The sequence below is a fragment of the Cynoglossus semilaevis genome, chromosome 8 (assembly GCF_000523025.1).
Source record: "Cynoglossus semilaevis isolate Cse_v1.0 chromosome 8, Cse_v1.0, whole genome shotgun sequence".
Taxonomy (NCBI): Eukaryota; Metazoa; Chordata; class Actinopteri; order Pleuronectiformes; family Cynoglossidae; genus Cynoglossus; species Cynoglossus semilaevis.
The window spans coordinates 10,745,316-10,757,744 of record NC_024314.1 but is presented as its reverse complement, the minus strand read 5'-3'; the positions used below and the strand labels follow the sequence as shown (position 1 = coordinate 10,757,744).

The 12,429-nt window shown below is 40.1% G+C and overlaps 1 protein-coding gene across 3 annotated transcripts in view; it reads left to right on the top strand.

The window, feature by feature from the left end:
* The first annotated feature begins 398 nt into the window (after nucleotides 1-398).
* The window catches only part of itga3b (integrin, alpha 3b), a 39,614-nt gene continuing 27,583 nt past the window's right edge, over nucleotides 399-12,429 (top strand). The window contains exons 1-5 of one of the 3 annotated variants that reach the window (XM_025057471.1): nucleotides 399-597; nucleotides 1,239-1,346; nucleotides 2,449-2,565; nucleotides 4,042-4,175; nucleotides 7,934-8,068. The gene's annotated coding sequence lies outside the window, so the exon portion shown is untranslated. Of the gene's footprint in view, nucleotides 598-1,238; nucleotides 1,347-2,448; nucleotides 2,566-3,892; nucleotides 4,176-7,933; nucleotides 8,069-12,429 lie in introns of those variants that run through there. The other 2 variants (XM_025057475.1, XM_017034746.2) reach the window with 2 other exon arrangements.

Genomic DNA, 12,429 nt, shown 5'->3' with positions numbered 1-12,429 from the left:
CCCCCCCAAAAAAACCACCACATAGATTAATGGTTCACTCCATGTTGTGGAGAGTGAAGACTGAGTGACTCTGGATGTGGCCCTGTGATGGAAGGAGGAACCTCACAGGACAAAACAAAACCACTATAGGTCCACGAAGAAAACTACTAAAGCAAAACTTAAATTACCGTAAATACACAAGTGAAAGTCAGTTTTAGTCTGTGTTTTCTTACCCACGTGTGTCTTAACATTTTTACTGTTGTTCGTCTCAAACAATAATAAGTTTACGTTAAACAAGCGGTTATCATGTATAATGTATAGTAATGAAACCAAAGCTTTGTGTTTCAAAAGACGTTGTGTCATATGACGTCGTGTTTACGTTGACTTCTCTTTACGAGCACTTGAGGGCGCCAAAACACAGAGTTGCAACTGTAGGTCGGTCTTAGAACGGACAGCCGTTGTAAACGCCACAGGTGTACGTAATTAACTCCTTAATTACAATATGTATTGTATCTCCGCAAAACATGTAGCAACTCTAGATTTACATGTATTTGTCTTTAAGATAATTTAATACAATATCTAGAACTCCACCCTCTTCCTTTGCTTCGCTACGCTTGGGTAGGTTTTGGCTACATGTTAGGTATTTTCTGCTTTGTAAAAGCTATTTTAGTTAGTTTAGCCTTTTAATTTTATTTCAGTTTTCTTCTGTTATAAAAGCAACTGTTTGTCTTTTCATTATTGTCGTTATTGTTATAAATATTCGTAGTTGAGTATTATTCATTTTAAATTTGGTTTTGGAACCTTGCTTACCGTGGTTTGGCTGAATCCTTTAGCTTCCATTTCTTTCGCTTGGTTTTCTCCACAGACCTTTAATCAACTTTTCCATATTTTATTGACAAATTGTTAGTTTTTGTCCTTTTCGCTATATTTATTGTCAACTGTTATTGTCAACTGTTAACTAACTCCTGTAATACTTTATACTTCATAGGTGGGATCTGTATGCCTTAATACGTAATATTTTACAAATTCAGAACAGTAATAGTACAGTACACATTACTCATTCCAAACTCTTATAGTAGTATTTCAAAATCACCAGTAGATGGGGCGCACGCCCCAAAAATAAATGTGATCGCAGCCTGAAAAACCATATCACACAAAAATAAAATAAAAACTAAAGGTGCGTATGTGCCGTACATATTAAATGTTTCATGTTTTATGACAATCTTTCTTGTTTAATAATGAAAAATCTGTCTTCACAGATGGAGAAACTGCGCACTTTCTGGTCGTCGTCCAATGAAGTTCTCACTACAAAGTAACAGGAGACGGCGTTTGAGGACATGTTTTGTACTTTTTTTCTCCCTCATACCGTGAGTAAAAGTAGAGCAGCTGGCTGTGTTCCAACAGGAGCTCAGACATTACAGAGAAAAACCCTGCAATTACTGGTCTGATCACTGTCTGTGTTAGAAGAAAAAGAAAACAAAAACCTTTGTGTTGAGCTTTACAAATTCAATTTGAGAAAAAAGTTATTTGTTTCCTGTTAAACTTAAAACATCACAAGAGCCATCAGCTAGATTAATGAAGTGCATTTGGGTCTAAAAGAGCAAAACTGATGCCAATGTCCCTTTAGACATGAAGAATGCTGGACAATTGGGAGACATTCCAGTTGACTGAATTTCCCAGGACCTTGAGAGACTGACAGTGACTGCAGTTTTCAAAAACTTTCTCCTCAAGGACCAGATGTACAATGTTGTTTTTGTCCGTTTGCCCGCAGCTCAGATTTTCACTTGTTGTCTCAACATCTCATCGGTGCTCCATTCACCTTAGACAACACAGATACAAAAGTCACTATGATTCCCCTAGTTTTAAAATTGCTGTGTTCCAAATATTTAACATATTTTACGTGATTGCTGTCATACTTCAGACCTGTCTGTCATCTCTAAGAACAAAATTTATCCAGACCTTGAACCCATCAGTCACCCTGAGTGCACCTTGCATTAGGTGAGCATATTCCCAGACTTGATCCAGACTAGAACAGACCCCTAGTGGCTTTGCTGTGAACAGTTAATCAGGTCTCGTAGGGTACTACACTACATCACTATAACCATAATGAAGTCATGAAAATTCAGTGGAAACCTCTTCATTTCATTTGCTAAGTCATTTAAACCTTAATAAGGTTTTAATGGCATCATTGTGTGTGTCCAGTGTCTTCCAGTCAAGGAAGTGTGTTAAGTGCTGAACATGTCCACAGAGACACCAGTGTCATTAGAAGCTTATTAAAGGCAGCAGATCATCAATAACTGATCTAGGTCTCTGTGTGTGGGTGGAAGACACTGTGTGTGTGTGTGTGTGTGGGGGCAGTTAGTCCAGCTTTAGAAGGTGTTTTGGACTTGTTAATGTGCGTTTGGCTACATGTGCGTCTAAGGAAAAGGTCTTGACCTTCAACATCTGTCCATCTGTGTTTTCCATTAGCTTCTGGTCTCCTCTGACAGCTGAAGGACCTCAGGGAGGATGTCAACCAGGTCCTGCCTGCGTGGGTTCTTCCCTCTGTACCACTCACTGTGCAGGGATCATGCACTGTTTTTCCAGGTCAATTTTTATTCTTTTTTCATTTTAACTCCTGTTTCAGGGCTGATTTTTAATTATGTTTTGCCTTTTGCCTGGTAAATTTAGATATTTGGGCTGTGTTTTAGTTTTTTAGGGTAAATCTCCAGCTATTTATTTTTGCATTATGTCTAGCCAGTTCCTGTTATGTGATAAATTGTTTTCTTTTCAAGGTTTTTTTTTTTTTTTTTTTACAATTTAATCCACAATACAATATCAGTTCTATGGATTTTACACATCTTGATATCTTGACAGTTGTTTTTTGCGTTGTCTTGTTTTCTGGCCTTGGTTTAATGTAGCAGAGACAAATCACAGCACCACTGGGAGGCCCACAGGAACATTTGTTTAAAAAAACAAATGGGAATCAGTATTTTTATTTTTAGACAAATGAGAACACTGGATATTTGGCAAGAGTAAAGAAAACTTAAATGTACTTATTTTCCACTGAGAAGCAGTTCTGTGATCTGTGCTATTATTCTTGTTAATATGAGCAGATTTGAACCTTGATAAAAGAGTAGCGCAGAGTCAAAAACATCAGGTGACGTTTCTTGGCTGCAAACAGACCTTCATTACAGCCATGCTTCAAAGTCTTTGACTCATTGCCTTTTACCTCTTTTTATCTCTAATGAGGACAAAGAGGGAGAAAGAGCCATAGAAGGAGAGAGTCAGCGGTTTAAAAGACTCCTCCCTCTCCCACTCATAAGATCATGTGACTCCCCTGCAATCCGTGATTTAATCAGATGAGCTCCAGCCAGCAGGTGGAGCCTGATTATCCACAGGAGCTCCGAACATTTCAAAGGGATTTAAAAAATCACATTGGTGGTTGCGTGGGTGTGAGAAGGCCATGAATGGAGTTTAAAGTCTAAACATCTACACATCTGCAGAGTAGGTGTGCGCACTGCTGCACTAATGAGGACCCCTATGACTTTGTTTGTGTGTGGGGGTTAAATATAGCACACTATTCCAACACTTGGTACAGGTCAGAATGTTCTCTAGCCCTTTTAAACTTGAGAGATGTGGAAAACAATCCATAATCATTCATTTCTCCGTTTTGTTAGAGAATTTCAGTAAAATAATAAAATACATATATGTACAGTATATATATTTATATTTTTATATATATATTTAACATTCTAAGTAAATTCAAAGTTGAAAGCTTTGTTTAATAACTTGTTGTTTTTTTACAGCATTTGGTGCATTAGTGGTAACCAACAGAGGCTACATTGGATTGTCGACATAAACCAGACTCTTAAATATCTACTTGATAAGCTGAGATCATAATTAGACCCCCAGTGAAGGTGAAATGCCTTAATCTGGCGCCAGGTCTGGCCTCATTAACATCTAATGCATTTAAACATTGACTTCCTGTGCTGTGTCACTGTTGGTTACTGTAAGATTTTTTTTTTCAATCAAGGGATGTGAGATTTTTTTCTTAGTGTTCTGTATCTCTATCTTTTCCAGCTCTTTGGTACTTGAACCACATGCTGTGCAGTAGCTCTTCCTGCAAGTGTCCCTTCACTCTTGTCATCTCCTCCAACATCTCCAGCCTGAGAAGAAAGCATCTATTCTCTGGCTCCACTCCACTGTGTGAATAAGTAAGAGTGTCCAGCACAAACAGCTGTTCAGGGACTGATGAAAAGATGGAAGGAGCCCTCTTTGATTGTAACCTCTGTGTTTGTCATCCACTTGAACTTTCTCGATCAACCAGACCACTCTTTTAGATGGCCACAGGCTGAGGAAATGTCCCGCCCCCCTCCCCCCAACAAAATCTACTTGTGTTTTTGGGCTGATTATTTCCTCACATATATCTGGGTTTTACGGGAATCAATTGAAACTAACCGTTAATGTTTCTATTTCAAGCTTATTACTGAGAGGTGAAGCAAACGTCACCTTGTATAGATACACTTTGATTGAGTCTTCTGGTTGAAGACCCCCCCCCCCCCCAAGGATTTTTACAGGAAGCCCCACCTTAATCCAAGCATGTTTATTTAGGCTCAGACCAAAAGTTTATGGACGACCAAATTACACTCTCTCTGACTATCTGTGGACAGGATTACACTGGTTAATCAAAACACCATCAAATGTTTCCGGAGGCTTTGGGCAATAGTTTTTTTCTTACTCTGACTAAAGACAGACATAGTCATGTCAAGACTAAGGAAATTGTGCTTTTCATTAATAAGGCTTTTTTTTAATACCATAGACCAGTGTTTCCCAACCTTTTTTGAGCCACACCACATATACAGTATATCATCAGGAAAACCCCATGGCACACCACAAAACAACAATCTCACAAAAAGAACATGTAATTAAATATAATAATATTCTAGTTTAAGTGACCTCATAATTGGCTAAAATCTCAGTCAGTTTAGATAAAGATAACACTGATTTACTGCCAGGAATTGAAGAAAGACACACAAATATTTTCAACATCTCTGATTTTTTGTTTGTTTGTTTTAATAGCCATCTGCTGCCACCTAGCGCAAGAGGATTTAATTGGTCTGCCTTTCACGCATTGACAAACAATGAAAAAATATTTGCAATAGATAAATACTAGTTTTGGGACCAATAAAATGAGATTGGATATTTTACCACGCATACCCACAGCACAGTGGTTGGGAATCAGTGCAGTGGTTCTCAGAGTATTGTTTGTGTACCACTGGTGGCACCCGTGGTGGTGCTCTCTAGTGGTACGTAGGAGAATCTGATTGGCCTTATGATTGGGTGAGTTGTTAAAATAAGTCTGTTGTAAATTCTTCAAATAATATGAGTGAAAAATTTCACTCAAGATTTTAGTTAAAGGTGTTTTGACTGCTCTTAATTATTATTATTTTATATTATCAATATATTTGTTTTTATCTATGTTTTGGATGTTTAGATAAGGGGGTTAATTTAATTAATTAACTAATTAATAGTATATTTCTGGGAGGCTGGAACAAATTGTTTTTTTGTTATTTTTAATAAGGAAAATGCAGTCGAGATACGAGTGCTGTTGTGGAACGGATTAAACTCGTATCTCAAAGCCTCACCGTACTTACAAAAGGCTCTTCATCTGCACTCATGTGTTAGTGCTAGTCTTGTTGGTTTTGTTAACGCTGTCATTTTTCCCAGACATGCTTGAGCACAGCAGATATTGGGAGTTCCCAGTTCTACCCACATTTAGCCAACTCCACCTTTACCTCCACCCCCTTGAGCTTACACAAAGGCTCCATGACGACTTCTCCACATTTAATATTATGTGGGTTATGGTTAGTCAGTGAGAAGTGAGTCATTCAGGTGCTTAATTCAGGCTGAAACAGCACAGGGCAGACCCACAGATGCTCTAATCCACCTGACCATGAGTAGGTTTCTACATAAACACATGGCCCCGGGAGATCAGAGGCCTCCTCCAACTCCCTCCCTTCATTGCTGTCTGACGTGAAATGCTTATGTACCAGTTGCAGTGTCCTCAGGGAAGACGAAATGAAGTCTAGTTCAGGAAGCAAGGGAGAAATGGCAAAAACTCCTCAGCCCAGAGCAGTGATTCCCATCAGGGGTTAAACAGAGGTTATTTCTTCAGACACTGGAGACAACATGGAACCAAATACTATGAAGAATTAGTGTAATAACAGCAATGTACTATTTACAATATCAAGTTAAAACAAGCTTAAGAGATTCATAGATAAAGTTGGCTTAGGACGCTACAAAAGATACCTGCTGACTGAGACAGGTTTATCTAGACCAACATTGGGCCAGAAAATGGTCCCCAACTTTTTTTTAGAAAGTCGGCCCACACACACTGCGATAATGTATAGGTGAATAATTCTTTGGGAAATGGCAGCACCTGGAGAATGTCACCTTGCTGTGAGGCAAAAGCACTAACAAGTTTTCCACTGTGTGGTCTAGCTTTGATTTGGGCTAAATATACTTATTTTGTATTGTGGCTAATTCAGATAGTTTGAGTGGGACGTCAAATAATGACCACACAGGCCCCAAAGCAAAATGATGTCCGGAAAGTCTTCTTATAAACAAGACAAGGATCCATTGTGCCACTTTACAGTAGTTATGCTGCTATGAAAAGACACTCCCTCTAACGACCCTCATCTCAGTTGCTGCACTTGAGAGCCACTACCACCCAGACGGTTGTAGGCCACAGTGTTAGGGACAGTGGCCCCATATAGGCCTCTGTGTGTTTGCTTTGCTGCTGATTCCCCACCAGTGTCCCTCCCTAATGAATGGACATTTAATGATCTGAGAGGGCCTTTCAATTGAGTGGAAAATGTGCAGGTCTCAAACGTAGACCTTCCCCTTCCCTCCCAGTGGAAACAAAGCCCCTGCTTCTGCATTCACACACACACACACACACACACACAGAGTGGAGAGGGATGGAGGGGATTCATTCACTGGCCCAAGAGGAGGCTGAACACACACATGGCATGAACAACAGTGGGGCATGCACACCTAAGCACCACACAGATTTCACAAAAACTAGAGTTTAAAAAATGACTCCCCACAATGACTTTGTTTGATTATTTGAAAGGGGAAATTGATTTGGTCCTAACAAAACATACAAAAAGACATAAAACTTTTAGTAAAACACAATTTATTAAGTGTCAGACAGTATACAAGTCTTTCTATGTGAAGATAAATGAAGTTAAGCAAAGTTATTTACAAAGCAGTAGAAGAAGAAGTTTTGTTTTAAGACCTGAAGAAGACAAGAAACCCCCCCCACAGTGTTTAGCAGGAGGTCTAAGAGATACCCAATGAAGCTCCCAGTGGCCGCTTTACCATATACCATCTATATGCTGTGTCATCCATCTTTTTAAGGCGTCTTTGTAAAGAACATTGTTAATCACAGCCATGGCCACAGCAGGGAGGATGAGCAGTGTGTGTGGGAGTGAGCAGGCGGCCATCATGTGTTTGCTGCTCAGACCTGCTGCAGCCACTCTCCAAATTGTGTCATTATTCAACAGTCTGTCCAGAAGATTACATTAGACCTGGTCACAGCCCCGTGCATCAGATTTATTGCTCTATTGTTTCACCTTTTATCCACAGTGAAGAATTGTAAAGTTGTGAACAATTGCATTAGGTCAATGTAGACACAATGTAATAATCCAGTTTGAAGATGTGGCAAAATAGATTTCATTTTATATGCGACAATGTTCCTTTATCCTCCTCCGATTTGAAGTATTACAAATTTAAACTATGATGATTTTTAAATGCCATACAATCAAATCAGTGTTTCAGCTGATTAGATCAATGAAAAATAGCTCAGTGATAAAGGGTTACCAGAAAAAAGGCTTAAAGGAACAAGCAACTACAAAATTAAGTCAATATGACTATTAATGTTTTAACAGCATGTTCTGTCTTTTCACAGTGGTCAGGAACTTTCAGTGGGAAGTACTTGAGCCGAAAGCTGGCACAAATATTACTAAAGGTCTGCAATCTGCCAAAAAACAAAGAAGAAGAAGGGGTCGTGGCAGGAACAGCTCACAGGAGGAGATTGATCGTAGTAAGTAATACATGTCTAAACAAAGCTATTGGTTTTCCCTAATTTTGCTAAAAAAAACAGTCAAATTCAAATTAGCTAGAATGTAATTACAGTAGCATATAGCTTGATGTTGGCCAAAGCAGCTCAAATATAAATATATATACATGTATATATACACAGTGTTCCTTCTCTATATTGCAGTTTTCCTTTTGCTCCCTCAGTTCGCAGATGTACTGAGGGACAGTGGGTGAGACAGTGTCGAGTGGCAGAGTGGAGCTCAGTTGGGCACTCGTAACTCGATGTTTCCTCGTATCATGGGGAAAATATTGCAGTAGTTGCTTACTGTAACTTGGAAAACACGACTTTCGGTCGTATCTCGAGGCCCCACTGTGTATATATGGTCATTCCTATAATTGTTTATGGTTCTGTTTGTTTTTTTCCTCAGATATTTAACATAGCAGCTTGTTAAAAAATCTAAAGCTATTGGTCTTTCAGCAGACAACTGCTCCTTTGGTAAACAGCTCAGACAAGAGCTGTGTGTTGTGGGGGGTGTCACAAGGTTAAGTATCAAATTCTGAGTTAACGTGTCCCCAGGGAGGAGGGGGAAACTCTGGACCCGGGTGAACCGTCCTCCTGACCTCTCTGGGCTCAGGAGGCCGTCAGTCCTAATAACAATAGTGGTCTATAGGAAAGACTCGGTCAGGGTTCTGTTATGACTGAGCGCTGACTAAAGGTCAGCCTGGTATTATTCCCTGTAGACTTACACAGCCCACTTTATCTGACACTCCCATAAAAATCTGTAGTTTCTAGCAGACACGGCAGCACGGGGTGGACAGCAAATGTAGACCTTTTGATGTGGTTATTGCTCCTGAATCAGACTCTAAGCCTTTTTGCCCAAGGTTATCAGTTCTCTGGGCTGGGAGCCAGGCCAAACTCCCTGTGAACATTTTCAGATTTCTTTCTCCACCTGCGACTCCTGTGTCTAGAATTGTTCACACTAACAAAAGTGTCTCTGTCAGCCAAAGGAAGGAATGCTGCCTGATTCAACTCCCCTTTTAGATTAAACATTACAGAGTGAGCACAACAAGTGTTCCAACTTCATCCTTCCTCAGAGTGAATCATTGACTCACTGTTAATGCAACAATCTCTTAGACAGAAGGCGAAATTGATGGATTGGAAACTGACAGCTGCTGGGAAAATAAATCACACTTGGGGTTTTGATCCATTTTTATGGATATTTTTATGGTATTTTCTAGTTACATTTAGCATCTGTTTAGCATTTGTTTGTTTTTTTAATCTTGTGGTCCCATGTCTACTATACCATTGGTCGCTTTTTTCTAGTTAACTTCTACATCCAATATTTTACTTGGATTTTAAATGTTAGGCATGCCACATTTTTTCCAGAATGAAGAAAGAATCTCCTCACAAAAACAATGATGATAAAAAAACATGATAATAAACTAGTTATAAATAATAATATTCTAGTGTAACAGCTGTTTGGTTTCCACAGAACAATGAAAACTCCCAACTCCCATCAGTCCATAGTGTACGTCTGCCTGAAAGCTAAAGCTAAAAAACAGGTGCTGGTGAAGAGAGGCAGTGGGTTCACGTCCACGCCTTCCTCCTCAGGCTATACATTCTTGGACTGAAGCATGAAGTGAAGAATTGAAGAACTAAAAGACCGTGTGTGGGTCCCAAACCCCTGCTGCATTTCCTTCCTGTCACACACAAATACACACACACACGTACACACTTGTATGTATACATAACCGTCATAATGCAGTGAGCAAATATATGAACCTAAATGGACCTAGGATTGTTAAATCAACCCAATGTTGTTACTTTAATAGGCCATATGTGACCATATTTGACATTGGTACCAGATGTGGGCCACACCAAACACCTGTAATTCATGGTACTGTGGGGGAGAGATAAAGCTTTGCTGGGCTGGGGGCTAGCGAACTACACACACATATTCGTAAGCACACAGACAGTGTGTATACTGTACACATGTAGGAAGACAATAGGAAAAACAAGCACTGAGTATTTAGAGGTATCACATGACAAAAGAGCGATTACATCTTGAACACAATGTGCCATAGAAGTACAGACAGAAACCAAAACAAAACTGAAAGGTTGTTATAGGTGTTTTTTATGTTTGTCTGTGTCTATATGTGCTTGTCTGCCCCCTGTAGTACACTACTGGTTTAATGGACAGAACAGAGTGGACTGGATGGTGTTCCCTCCCAGTGAAAGGTCATCTGAGCCCAGTTAGACTCCTGGCTGCACTTTAAACAGACCACAGTGTCTTCATCTACGCACTGGCTTCATAGCAACTCCCAGTGCCATGGTAACTGACGTCCATGTCTGAGTGAGAGCGTGCTGTGTTTCACATTTAACCAATGTCCTTCTCTCTCTCTCTCGTTGTGTGTCTCTTTCTGTCTGTGTGTGTGTGTGAGGATTAGTATTCATGGAAATACCACGTGAAGCTGACAGCTAGTTATTTTCAGACCTTGTTCTTCTTCATGTTCACAACACAGCTCTATACGTTGATCAACTGATTTCCACAGGGGTTTCCATCCCCAGTGGCTGAGTATTAGGAATCTGGTGCAGGCGTGCTCAGAGTGTAGTCCGGGGATGTGGCCTTATTTAAGACATATTTAAGATTTTTATGGCCATTCATGAGGATAGCTGAATAATTTATTCCATGTTTGTTATGGGTTGCCCCTACAGTAAGTGTTATGTATTCTGGTTTGGTTAAGCTAAAGCAATTTCTGACATTGACTTTCAACATATTTAACTTTGAGCTGTGTTGGTTAGATTTTCACCTTATTTTTATCTAGCTTGGTGTTTACTTTTATTTCTAATAATTGGTTCAGTGGTGTTTTCCTAATTAGTTCTTCTTTACGCTTACTTCAAGTAACCTCTTTAGCTTCTCTTTAGCCTTTTTTGCTATTTTCGTAGCTAACTTTCAGCTATTCTGGGGCTAAAATGTAGTTTGCTCATTTTAAGTTTTCATTTTAAATACATTGCATTATAATTACTATTACTGTAATAACCTTATCTATAGTTTAAGCTTCACAAAAGGAGCATTTTGCCCTTAGATACATTTGACGTCTTTGGGGGAAAAAAAGGTCATTTTTGTCCTGGTGGACACACAAGGCATAGTTACTGTAACTCTATGAGCATTTTCATACACTCAGTGCTCCACAATAGTCAAGTCCATTTCTGTTATCACGTATTCACATCAGGAGTTCAACACAGCATCCCACTCACACAGCCCAGCCCATCAGCCCGCAGCTCGGTTTCAAAGGATGCTTTGAGGGGGCTCTGCGGAGCCATTTGGCTAAACGACAAAACCACAATGCAGCAGCAGCAGCAGTAAAGTTAGGAGGAAACTTGTTCTAGTAATTATGTCGGATTAACCTGCTCAATTAAACTGTTGATATTTTTCTAAATTAGAAAAAAAGAACCATCAGGAATAATGAGAGAAAATAGATGAGAGAGGTATTGTTATTTTCATGTTTCTCCTCTCTCCTGGTACAGTACAGAGGTGGGGGAGGACGGCACAGGGTTCAGTGGGGAGGGTGTGCAAAACAGGAAACTGGGAGATAAATTGCCAATGACATTCCATATGTGTTGTGTGGGCTGGGTTTGGACCGTTTTTGAGCAACTGCATCTGCGTCTTTGTCCCCCCAGCTCAGTGGTGGAAGGTGTTGGTTTACAGCAGGGTCTGGGGAATACACACACACACATTTCCCCTCTTCTGTTACTATAGTGAACTCTACTCTTTTTGAAAAGTGATGGCATATAGATTCCTATTCTTCTCCAAACTGATAGAGCCATAAAAGTGTTTTATAACTCATTTTCTGCGCCTGATGGAGGAGGTGTAGCCTTCTCCCACAATACAGTCTGTCAGTATCATCTGTCACTTTGCAAGAGCAGCACTTATCAGATGGTAAATGGGTGGGTCCGAGACCTGGAGGGGTTTCAGATCAGGTGCTCCTCGGCCCAGAATCCCTCACTGACAGGGTGAAATAAAGGAGGGAGGTCAGATTGCTCCTCTATTGTGGTTTGGTTGCTTTAAATTCCTCCCTGCTCCACTCAACACTCCCCTCCTCAGAGGGGAGTGTTGAGTGGAGCATCAGCCTGGTGGAGCTGTACTTTGTTTATTTGCATAGCTGCACGGTGCTGTGTCAGACACCTGCCCTGATAAGGCTGAAACAAGGATGTTGACAGTGTATACACTGGCATGTTGTCTGCTCACCTTTACACCACAGAGGATTCACCCGCATGATGAGGCCGTACATCATGTTCAGTGCTAAATGAAATTGTGGAATCAACTAAGAAAATTCTTGATCGGGCTTCTCAACCAGAAGGGT